Genomic DNA, 12,388 nt, shown 5'->3' on the forward strand with positions numbered 1-12,388 from the left:
GGATGTAGAATGCCAAAAAATATAATTTGGTCATTTCGGGGTGGTGGAAATTGTTTCTTAGGCCGTATTTGATGTCCGGGACAAATATTAGGCGATTTCACGATGGATCCATCCCGGCCCAAAGCGGAAGGCATGGGCTATAGCACACAAAAATTTGGGACTCGCGCGGATTTGCAGTTTTATGGCTATAGAATGCCAAAAAATATAATTTGTTCATTTCGAGGAAGTGGAAATTGTTTCTTAGGCCGTATTTGATGTCCGGGACAAATATTAGGCGATTCCACGACGGATCCATCCGGGCCCAAGGCGGAAGGCATGGGCTATAGCACACAAAAATTTGGGACTCGCGCGGATTTGCAGTTTTATGGCTATAGAATGCCAAAAAATATAATTTGGTCAATTCGGGGCGGTGGAAATTGTTTCTTAGGCCGTATTTGATGTCCGGGAAAAATATTAGGCGATTCCACGACGGATCCATCCGGGCCCAAGGCGGAGGGCATGGGCTATATAGCACACAAAAATTTGGGACTCGCGCGGATTTGTAGTTTTATGGCTATATAATGCCAAAAAGTATAATTTGGTCATTTCGGGGCGGTGGAAATTTTTTCTTAGGTCGTATTTGATGTCCGGGACAAATATTAGGCGATTTCACGATGGATCCATCCGGGCCCAAGGCGGGAGGCATGGGCTATAGCACACAAAAATTTGGGACTCGCGCGGATTTGCAGTTTTATGGCTATAGAATGCCAAAAAATATAATTTGGTCATTCCGGGGCGGTGGAAATTGTTTCTTAGACCGTATTTGATGTCCGGGACAAATATTAGGCGATTTCACAATGGGTCCATCCCGACCCAAGGCGGAAGGCATGGGCTATAGCACACAAAAATTTGGAACTCGCGCGGATTTGCATGTTTATCGCTGTAAAATGCCAAAAAATGTAATTTGGTCATTTCGGCCCGGTGACAATGGTTTCTTAGGCCGTATTTGATGTCGGGGACAAATATTAGGCGATTTCACGATGGATCCATCCCGGTCCAAGGCGGAAGGCATGGGCTATAGCACACAAAAATTTGGGACTCGTGTGGATTTGCAGTTTTATGGCTATAGAATGCCAAAGAATATAATTTGATCATTTTGGGGCGGTGGAAATTGTTTCTTAGGCCGTATTTGATGTCCGGGACAAATATTAGGCGATTCCACGACGGATCCATCCGGGCCCAAGGCGGAGGGCATGGGCTATATAGCACACAAAAATTTGGGACTCGCGCGGATTTGTAGTTTTATGGCTATATAATGCCAAAAAGTATAATTTGTTCATTTCGGGGCGGTGGAAATTTTTTCTTAGGCCGTATTTGATGTCCGGGACAAATATTAGGCGATTTCACGACGGATCCATCCGGGCCCAAGGCGGGAGGCATGGGCTATAGCACACAAAAATTTGGGACTCGCGCGGATTTGCAGTTTTATGGCTATAGAATGCCAAAAAATATAATTTGGTCATTCCGGGGCGGTGGAAATTGTTTCTTAGACCGTATTTAATGTCCGGGACAAATATTAGGCGATTTCACGATGGGTCCATCCCGACCCAAGGCGGAAGGCATGGGCTATAACACACAAAAATTTGGAACTCGCGCGGATTTGCATGTTTATCGCTGTAAAATGCCAAAAAATGTAATTTGGTCATTTCGGCCCGGTGACAATGGTTTCTTAGGCCCTATTTGATGTCGGGGACAAATATTAGGCGATTTCACGATGGATCCATCCCGGTCCAAGCCGGAAGGTATGGGCTATAGCACACAAAAATTTGGGACTCGTGTGGATTTGCAGTTTTATGGCTATAGAATGCCAAAGAATATAATTTGATCATTTTGGGGCGGTGGAAATTGTTTCTTAGGCCGTATTTGATGTCCGGGACAAATATTAGGCGATTCCACGATGGATCCATCCGGGCCCAAGGCGGAGGGCATGGGCTATATAGCACACAAAAATTTGGGACTACCGCGGATTTGTAGTTTTATGGCTATATAATGCCAAAAAGTATAATTTGGTCATTTCGGGGCGGTGGAAATTTTTTCTTAGGCCGTATTTGATGTCCGGGACAAATATTAGGCGATTTCACGACGGATCTATCCGGGCCCAAGGCGGGAGGCATGGGCTATAGCACACAAAAATTTGGGACTCGCGCGGATTTGCAGTTTTATGGCTATAGAATGCCAAAGAATATAATTTAGTCATTTCGGGGCGGTGGAAATTGTTTCTTAGGCCGTATTTGATGTCCGGGACAAATATTAGGCGATTCCACGACGGATCCATCCGGGCCCAAGGCGGAAGGCATGGGCTATAGCACACAAAAATTTGGGACTCGCGCGGATGTGCAGTTTTATGGATGTAGAATGCCAAAAAATATAATTTGGTCATTTCGGGGTGGTGGAAATTGTTTCTTAGGCCGTATTTGATGTCCGGGACAAATATTAGGCGATTTCACGATGGATCCATCCCGGCCCAAAGCGGAAGGCATGGGCTATAGCACACAAAAATTTGGGACTCGCGCGGATTTGCAGTTTTATGGCTATAGAATGCCAAAAAATATAATTTGTTCATTTCGAGGAAGTGGAAATTGTTTCTTAGGCCGTATTTGATATCCGGGACAAATATTAGGCGATTCCACGACGGATCCATCCGGGCCCAAGGCGGAAGGCATGGGCTATAACACACAAAAATTTGGGACTCGCGCGGATTTGCAGTTTTATGGCTATAGAATGCCAAATAATATAATTTGGTCAATTCGGGGCGGTGGAAATTGTTTCTTAGGCCGTATTTGATGTCCGGGAAAAATATTAGGCGATTCCACGACGGATCCATCCGGGCCCAAGGCGGAGGGCATGGGCTATATAGCACACAAAAATTTGGGACTCGCGCGGATTTGTAGTTTTATGGCTATATAATGCCAAAAAGTATAATTTGGTCATTTCGGGGCGGTGGAAATTTTTTCTTAGGCCGTATTTGATGTCCGGGACAAATATTAGGCTATTTCACGACGGATCCATCCGGGCCCAAGGCGGGAGGCATGGGCTATAGCACACAAAAATTTGGGACTCGCGCGGATTTGCAGTTTTATGGCTATAGAATGCCAAAAAATATAATTTGGTCATTCCGGGGCGGTGGAAATTGTTTCTTAGACCGTATTTGATGTCCGGGACAAATATTAGGCGATTTCACAATGGGTCCATCCCGACCCAAGGCGGAAGGCATGGGCTATAGCACACAAAAATTTGGAACTCGCGCGGATTTGCATGTTTATCGCTGTAAAATGCCAAAAAATGTAATTTGGTCATTTCGGCCCGGTGACAATGGTTTCTTAGGCCCTATTTGATGTCGGGGACAAATATTAGGCGATTTCACGATGGATCCATCCCGGTCCAAGCCGGGAGGTATGGGCTATAGCACACAAAAATTTGGGACTCGTGTGGATTTGCAGTTTTATGGCTATAGAATGCCAAAGAATATAATTTGATCATTTTGGGGCGGTGGAAATTGTTTCTTAGGCCGTATTTGATGTCCGGGACAAATATTAGGCGATTCCACGATGGATCCATCCGGGCCCAAGGCGGAGGGCATGGGCTATATAGCACACAAAAATTTGGGACTCGCGCGGATTTGTAGTTTTATGGCTATATAATGCCAAAAAGTATAATTTGGTCATTTCGGGGCGGTGGAAATTTTTTCTTAGGCCGTATTTGATGTCCGGGACAAATATTAGGCGATTTCACGACGGATCTATCCGGGCCCAAGGCGGGAGGCATGGGCTATAGCACACAAAAATTTGGGACTCGCGCGGATTTGCAGTTTTATGGCTATAGAATGCCAAAGAATATAATTTAGTCATTTCGGGGCGGTGGAAATTGTTTCTTAGGCCGTATTTGATGTCCGGGACAAATATTAGGCGATTCCACGACGGATCCATCCGGGCCCAAGGCGGAAGGCATGGGCTATAGCACACAAAAATTTGGGACTCGCGCGGATGTGCAGTTTTATGGATGTAGAATGCCAAAAAATATAATTTGGTCATTTCGGGGTGGTGGAAATTGTTTCTTAGGCCGTATTTGATGTCCGGGACAAATATTAGGCGATTTCACGATGGATCCATCCCGGCCCAAAGCGGAAGGCATGGGCTATAGCACACAAAAATTTGGGACTCGCGCGGATTTGCAGTTTTATGGCTGTAAAATGCCAAAAAAATATAATGTGGTCATTTCGAGTGGGTGGAAATTGTTTCTTAGGCCGTATTTGATGTCCGGGACAAATATTAGGCGATTTCACGACGGATCCATCCGGGCCCAAGGCGGAAGGCATGGGCTATAGCACACAAAAATTTGGGACTCGCGCGGATTTGCAGTTTTATGGCTGTAAAATGCCAAAAAATATAATGTGGTCATTTCGAGTGGGTGGAAATTGTTTCTTAGGCCGTATTTGATGTCCGGGACAAATATTAGGCGATTCCACGACGGATCCATCCGGGCCCAAGGCGGAAGGCATGGGCTATAGCACACAAAAATTTGGGACTCGCGCGGATTTGCAGTTTTATGGCTATAGAATGCCAAAAAATATAATTTGTTCATTTCGAGGAAGTGGAAATTGTTTCTTAGGCCGTATTTGATATCCGGGACAAATATTAGGCGATTCCACGACGGATCCATCCGGGCCCAAGGCGGAAGGCATGGGCTATAACACACAAAAATTTGGGACTCGCGCGGATTTGCAGTTTTATGGCTATAGAATGCCAAATAATATAATTTGGTCAATTCGGGGCGGTGGAAATTGTTTCTTAGGCCGTATTTGATGTCCGGGAAAAATATTAGGCGATTCCACGACGGATCCATCCGGGCCCAAGGCGGAGGGCATGGGCTATATAGCACACAAAAATTTGGGACTCGCGCGGATTTGTAGTTTTATGGCTATATAATGCCAAAAAGTATAATTTGGTCATTTCGCGGCGGTGGAAATTTTTTCTTAGGCCGTATTTGATGTCCGGGACAAATATTAGGCTATTTCACGACGGATCCATCCGGGCCCAAGGCGGGAGGCATGGGCTATAGCACACAAAAATTTGGGACTCGCGCGGATTTGCAGTTTTATGGCTATAGAATGCCAAAAAATATAATTTGGTCATTCCGGGGCGGTGGAAATTGTTTCTTAGACCGTATTTGATGTCCGGGACAAATATTAGGCGATTTCACAATGGGTCCATCCCGACCCAAGGCGGAAGGCATGGGCTATAGCACACAAAAATTTGGAACTCGCGCGGATTTGCATGTTTATCGCTGTAAAATGCCAAAAAATGTAATTTGGTCATTTCGGCCCGGTGACAATGGTTTCTTAGGCCCTATTTGATGTCGGGGACAAATATTAGGCGATTTCACGATGGATCCATCCCGGTCCAAGCCGGGAGGTATGGGCTATAGCACACAAAAATTTGGGACTCGTGTGGATTTGCTGTTTTATGGCTATAGAATGCCAAAGAATATAATTTGATCATTTTGGGGCGGTGGAAATTGTTTCTTAGGCCGTATTTGATGTCCGGGACAAATATTAGGCGATTCCACGATGGATCCATCCGGGCCCAAGGCGGAGGGCATGGGCTATATAGCACACAAAAATTTGGGACTCGCGCGGATTTGTAGTTTTATGGCTATATAATGCCAAAAAGTATAATTTGGTCATTTCGGGGCGGTGGAAATTTTTTCTTAGGCCGTATTTGATGTCCGGGACAAATATTAGGCGATTTCACGACGGATCTATCCGGGCCCAAGGCGGGAGGCATGGGCTATAGCACACAAAAATTTGGGACTCGCGCGGATTTGCAGTTTTATGGCTATAGAATGCCAAAGAATATAATTTAGTCATTTCGGGGCGGTGGAAATTGTTTCTTAGGCCGTATTTGATGTCCGGGACAAATATTAGGCGATTCCACGACGGATCCATCCGGGCCCAAGGCGGAAGGCATGGGCTATAGCACACAAAAATTTGGGACTCGCGCAGATGTGCAGTTTTATGGATGTAGAATGCCAAAAAATATAATTTGGTCATTTCGGGGTGGTGGAAATTGTTTCTTAGGCCGTATTTGATGTCCGGGACAAATATTAGGCGATTTCACGATGGATCCATCCCGGCCCAAAGCGGAAGGCATGGGCTATAGCACACAAAAATTTGGGACTCGCGCGGATTTGCAGTTTTATGGCTATAGAATGCCAAAAAATATAATTTGTTCATTTCGAGGAAGTGGAAATTGTTTCTTAGGCCGTATTTGATGTCCGGGACAAATATTAGGCGATTCCACGACGGATCCATCCGGGCCCAAGGCGGAAGGCATGGGCTATAGCACACAAAAATTTGGGACTCGCGCGGATTTGCAGTTTTATGGCTATAGAATGCCAAAAAATATAATTTGGTCAATTCGGGGCGGTGGAAATTGTTTCTTAGGCCGTATTTGATGTTCGGGAAAAATATTAGGCGATTCCACGACGGATCCATCCGGGCCCAAGGCGGAGGGCATGGGCTATATAGCACACAAAAATTTGGGACTCGCGCGGATTTGTAGTTTTATGGCTATATAATGCCAAAAAGTATAATTTGGTCATTTCGGGGCGGTGGAAATTTTTTCTTAGGCCGTATTTGATGTCCGGGACAAATATTAGGCGATTTCACGATGGATCCATCCGGGCCCAAGGCGGGAGGCATGGGCTATAGCACACAAAAATTTGGGACTCGCGCGGATTTGCAGTTTTATGGCTATAGAATGCCAAAAAATATAATTTGGTCATTCCGGGGCGGTGGAAATTGTTTCTTAGACCGTATTTGATGTCCGGGACAAATATTAGGCGATTTCACAATGGGTCCATCCCGACCCAAGGCGGAAGGCATGGGCTATAGCACACAAAAATTTGGGACTCGCGCGGATTTGCAGTTTTATGGCTATAGAATGCCAAAAAATATAATTTGGTCATTCCGGGGCGGTGGAAATTGTTTCTTAGACCGTATTTGATGTCCGGGACAAATATTAGGCGATTTCACGATGGATCCATCCCGACCCAAGGCGGAAGGCATGGGCTATAGCACACAAAAATTTGGAACTCGCGCGGATTTGCATGTTTATCGCTGTAAAATGCCAAAAAGTATAATTTGGTCATTTCGGGGCGGTGAAAATTTTTTCTTAGGCCGTATTTGATGTCCGGGACAAATATTAGGCGATTTCACGACGGATCCATCCGGGCCCAAGGCGGGAGGCATGGGCTATAGCACATAAAAATTTGGGACTCGCGCAGATTTGTAGTTTTATGGCTATATAATGCCAAAAAGTATAATTTGGTCATTTCGGGCGGTGGAAATTTTTTTTTAGGCCGTATTTGATGTCCGGGATAAATATTAGGCGATTTCACGACGGATCCATCCGGGCCCAAGGCGGGAGGCATGGGCTATAGCACACAAAAATTTGGGACTCGCGGGGATTTGCAGTTTTATGGCTATAGAATGCCAAAGAATATAATTTAGTCATTTTGGGGCGGTGGAAATTGTTTCTTAGGCCGTATTTGATGTCCGGGACAAATATTAGGCGATTCCACGAGGGATCCATCCGGGCCCAAGGCGGAAGGCATGGGCTATAGCACACAAAAATTTGGGACTCGCGCAGATTTGTAGTTTTATGGCTATATAATGCCAAAAAGTATAATTTGGTCATTTCGGGGCGGTGGAAATTTTTTTTTAGGCAGTATTTGATGTCCGGGAAAAATATTAGGCGATTCCACGGCGGATCCATTCGGGCCCAAGGCGGAAGGCATGGGCTATAGCACACAAAAATTTGGGACTCGCGCGGATTTGCAGTTTTATGGCTATAGAATGCCAAAAAATATAATTTGGTCATTCCGGGGCGGTGGAAATTGTTTCTTAGACCGTATTTGATGTCCGGGACAAATATTAGGCGATTTCACAATGGGTCCATCCCGACCCAAGGCGGAAGGCATGGGCTATAGCACACAAAAATTTGGAACTCGCGCGGATTTGCATGTTTATCGCTGTAAAATGCCAAAAAATGTAATTTGGTCATTTCGGCCCGGTGACAATGGTTTCTTAGGCCCTATTTGATGTCGGGGACAAATATTAGGCGATTTCACGATGGATCCATCCCGGTCCAAGCCGGGAGGTATGGGCTATAGCACACAAAAATTTGGGACTCGTGTGGATTTGCAGTTTTATGGCTATAGAATGCCAAAGAATATAATTTGATCATTTTGGGGCGGTGGAAATTGTTTCTTAGGCCGTATTTGATGTCCGGGACAAATATTAGGCGATTCCACGATGGATCCATCCGGGCCCAAGGCGGAGGGCATGGGCTATATAGCACACAAAAATTTGGGACTCGCGCGGATTTGTAGTTTTATGGCTATATAATGCCAAAAAGTATAATTTGGTCATTTCGGGGCGGTGGAAATTTTTTCTTAGGCCGTATTTGATGTCCGGGACAAATATTAGGCGATTTCACGACGGATCTATCCGGGCCCAAGGCGGGAGGCATGGGCTATAGCACACAAAAATTTGGGACTCGCGCGGATTTGTAGTTTTATGGCTATATAATGCCAAAAAGTATAATTTGGTCATTTCGGGGCGGTGGAAATTTTTTTTAGGCAGTATTTGATGTCCGGGATAAATATTAGGCGATTTCACGACGGATCCATCCGGGCCCAAGGCGGGAGGCATGGGCTATAGCACACAAAAATTTGGGACTCGCGCGGATTTGCAGTTTTATGGCTATAGAATGCCAAAGAATATAATTTAGTCATTTTGGGGCGGTGGAAATTGTTTCTTAGGCCGTATTTGATGTCCGGGACAAATATTAGGCGATTCCACGACGGATCCATCCGGGCCCAAGGCGGAAGGCATGGGCTATAGCACACAAAAATTTGGGACTCGCGCGGATTTGCATGTTTATCGCTGTAAAATGCCAAAAAGTATAATTTGGTCATTTCGGGGCGGTGGAAATTTTTTCTTAGGCCGTATTTGATGTCCGGGACAAATATTAGGCGATTTCACGACGGATCCATCCGGGCCCAAGGCGGGAAGCATGGGCTATAGCACATAAAAATTTGGGACTCGCGCAGATTTGTAGTTTTATGGCTATATAATGCCAAAAAGTATAATTTGGTCATTTCGGGGCGGTGGAAATTTTTTTTAGGCAGTATTTGATGTCCGGGATAAATATTAGGCGATTTCACGACGGATCCATCCGGGCCCAAGGCGGGAGGCATGGGCTATAGCACACAAAAATTTGGGACTCGCGCGGATTTGCAGTTTTATGGCTATAGAATGCCAAAGAATATAATTTAGTCATTTTGGGGCGGTGGAAATTGTTTCTTAGACCGTATTTGATGTCCGGGACAAATATTAGGCGATTTCACGATGGATCCATCCCGACCCAAGGCGGAAGGCATGGGCTATAGCACACAAAAATTTGGAACTCGCGCGGATTTGCATGTTTATCGCTGTAAAATGCCAAAAAGTATAATTTGGTCATTTCGGGGCGGTGGAAATTTTTTCTTAGGCCGTATTTGATGTTCGGGACAAATATTAGGCGATTTCACGACGGATCCATCCGGGCCCAAGGCGGGAGGCATGGGCTATAGCACATAAAAATTTGGGACTCGCGCAGATTTGTAGTTTTATGGCTATATAATGCCAAAAAGTATAATTTGGTCATTTCGGGGCGGTGGAAATTTTTTTTAGGCAGTATTTGATGTCCGGGATAAATATTAGGCGATTTCACGACGGATCCATCCGGGCCCAAGGCGGGAGGCATGGGCTATAGCACACAAAAATTTGGGACTCGCGCGGATTTGCAGTTTTATGGCTATAGAATGCCAAAGAATATAATTTAGTCATTTTGGGGCGGTGGAAATTGTTTCTTAGGCCGTATTTGATGTCCGGGACAAATATTAGGCGATTCCACGACGGATCCATCCGGGCCCAAGGCGGAAGGCATGGGCTATAGCACACAAAAATTTGGGACTCGCGCGGATTTGCAGTTTTATGGATGTAGAATGCCAAAAAATATAATTTGGTCATTTCGGGGTGGTGGAAATTGTTTCTTAGGCCGTATTTGATGTCCGGGACAAATATTAGGCGATTTCACGATGGATCCATCCCGGCCCAAAGCGGAAGGCATGGGCTATAGCACACAAAAATTTGGGACTCGCGCGGATTTGCAGTTTTATGGCTATAGAATGCCAAAAAATATAATTTGTTCATTTCGAGGAAGTGGAAATTGTTTCTTAGGCCGTATTTGATGTCCGGGACAAATATTAGGCGATTCCACGACGGATCCATCCGGGCCCAAGGCGGAAGGCATGGGCTATAGCACACAAAAATTTGGGACTCGCGCGGATTTGCAGTTTTATGGCTATAGAATGCCAAAAAATATAATTTGGTCAATTCGGGGCGGTGGAAATTGTTTCTTAGGCCGTATTTGATGTCCGGGAAAAATATTAGGCGATTCCACGGCGGATCCATTCGGGCCCAAGGCGGAAGGCATGGGCTATAGCACACAAAAATTTGGGACTCGCGCAGATTTGCAGTTTTATGGCTATAGAATGCCAAAAAATATAATTTGGTCAATTCGGGGCGGTGGAAATTGTTTCTTAGGCCGTATTTGATGTCCGGGACAAATATTAGGCGATTCCACGACGGATCCATCCGGGCCCAAGGCGGAAGGCATGGGCTATAGCACACAAAAATTTGGGACTCGCGCGGATTTGCAGTTTTATGGATGTAGAATGCCAAAAAATATAATTTGGTCATTTCGGGGTGGTGGAAATTGTTTCTTAGGCCGTATTTGATGTCCGGGACAAATATTAGGCGATTTCACGATGGATCCATCCCGGCCCAAAGCGGAAGGCATGGGCTATAGCACACAAAAATTTGGGACTCGCGCGGATTTGCAGTTTTATGGCTATAGAATGCCAAAAAATATAATTTGTTCATTTCGAGGAAGTGGAAATTGTTTCTTAGGCCGTATTTGATATCCGGGACAAATATTAGGCGATTCCACGACGGATCCATCCGGGCCCAAGGCGGAAGGCATGGGCTATAACACACAAAAATTTGGGACTCGCGCGGATTTGCAGTTTTATGGCTATAGAATGCCAAATAATATAATTTGGTCAATTCGGGGCGGTGGAAATTGTTTCTTAGGCCGTATTTGATGTCCGGGAAAAATATTAGGCGATTCCACGACGGATCCATCCGGGCCCAAGGCGGAGGGCATGGGCTATATAGCACACAAAAATTTGGGACTCGCGCGGATTTGTAGTTTTATGGCTATATAATGCCAAAAAGTATAATTTGGTCATTTCGCGGCGGTGGAAATTTTTTCTTAGGCCGTATTTGATGTCCGGGACAAATATTAGGCTATTTCACGACGGATCCATCCGGGCCCAAGGCGGGAGGCATGGGCTATAGCACACAAAAATTTGGGACTCGCGCGGATTTGCAGTTTTATGGCTATAGAATGCCAAAAAATATAATTTGGTCATTCCGGGGCGGTGGAAATTGTTTCTTAGACCGTATTTGATGTCCGGGACAAATATTAGGCGATTTCACAATGGGTCCATCCCGACCCAAGGCGGAAGGCATGGGCTATAGCACACAAAAATTTGGAACTCGCGCGGATTTGCATGTTTATCGCTGTAAAATGCCAAAAAATGTAATTTGGTCATTTCGGCCCGGTGACAATGGTTTCTTAGGCCCTATTTGATGTCGGGGACAAATATTAGGCGATTTCACGATGGATCCATCCCGGTCCAAGCCGGGAGGTATGGGCTATAGCACACAAAAATTTGGGACTCGTGTGGATTTGCTGTTTTATGGCTATAGAATGCCAAAGAATATAATTTGATCATTTTGGGGCGGTGGAAATTGTTTCTTAGGCCGTATTTGATGTCCGGGACAAATATTAGGCGATTCCACGATGGATCCATCCGGGCCCAAGGCGGAGGGCATGGGCTATATAGCACACAAAAATTTGGGACTCGCGCGGATTTGTAGTTTTATGGCTATATAATGCCAAAAAGTATAATTTGGTCATTTCGGGGCGGTGGAAATTTTTTCTTAGGCCGTATTTGATGTCCGGGACAAATATTAGGCGATTTCACGACGGATCTATCCGGGCCCAAGGCGGGAGGCATGGGCTATAGCACACAAAAATTTGGGACTCGCGCGGATTTGCAGTTTTATGGCTATAGAATGCCAAAGAATATAATTTAGTCATTTCGGGGCGGTGGAAATTGTTTCTTAGGCCGTATTTGATGTCCGGGACAAATATTAGGCGATTCCACGACGGAT

The sequence above is a fragment of the Nicotiana tabacum genome, chromosome 3 (assembly GCF_000715075.1).
Source record: "Nicotiana tabacum cultivar K326 chromosome 3, ASM71507v2, whole genome shotgun sequence".
Classification (NCBI taxonomy): Eukaryota; Viridiplantae; Streptophyta; class Magnoliopsida; order Solanales; family Solanaceae; genus Nicotiana; species Nicotiana tabacum.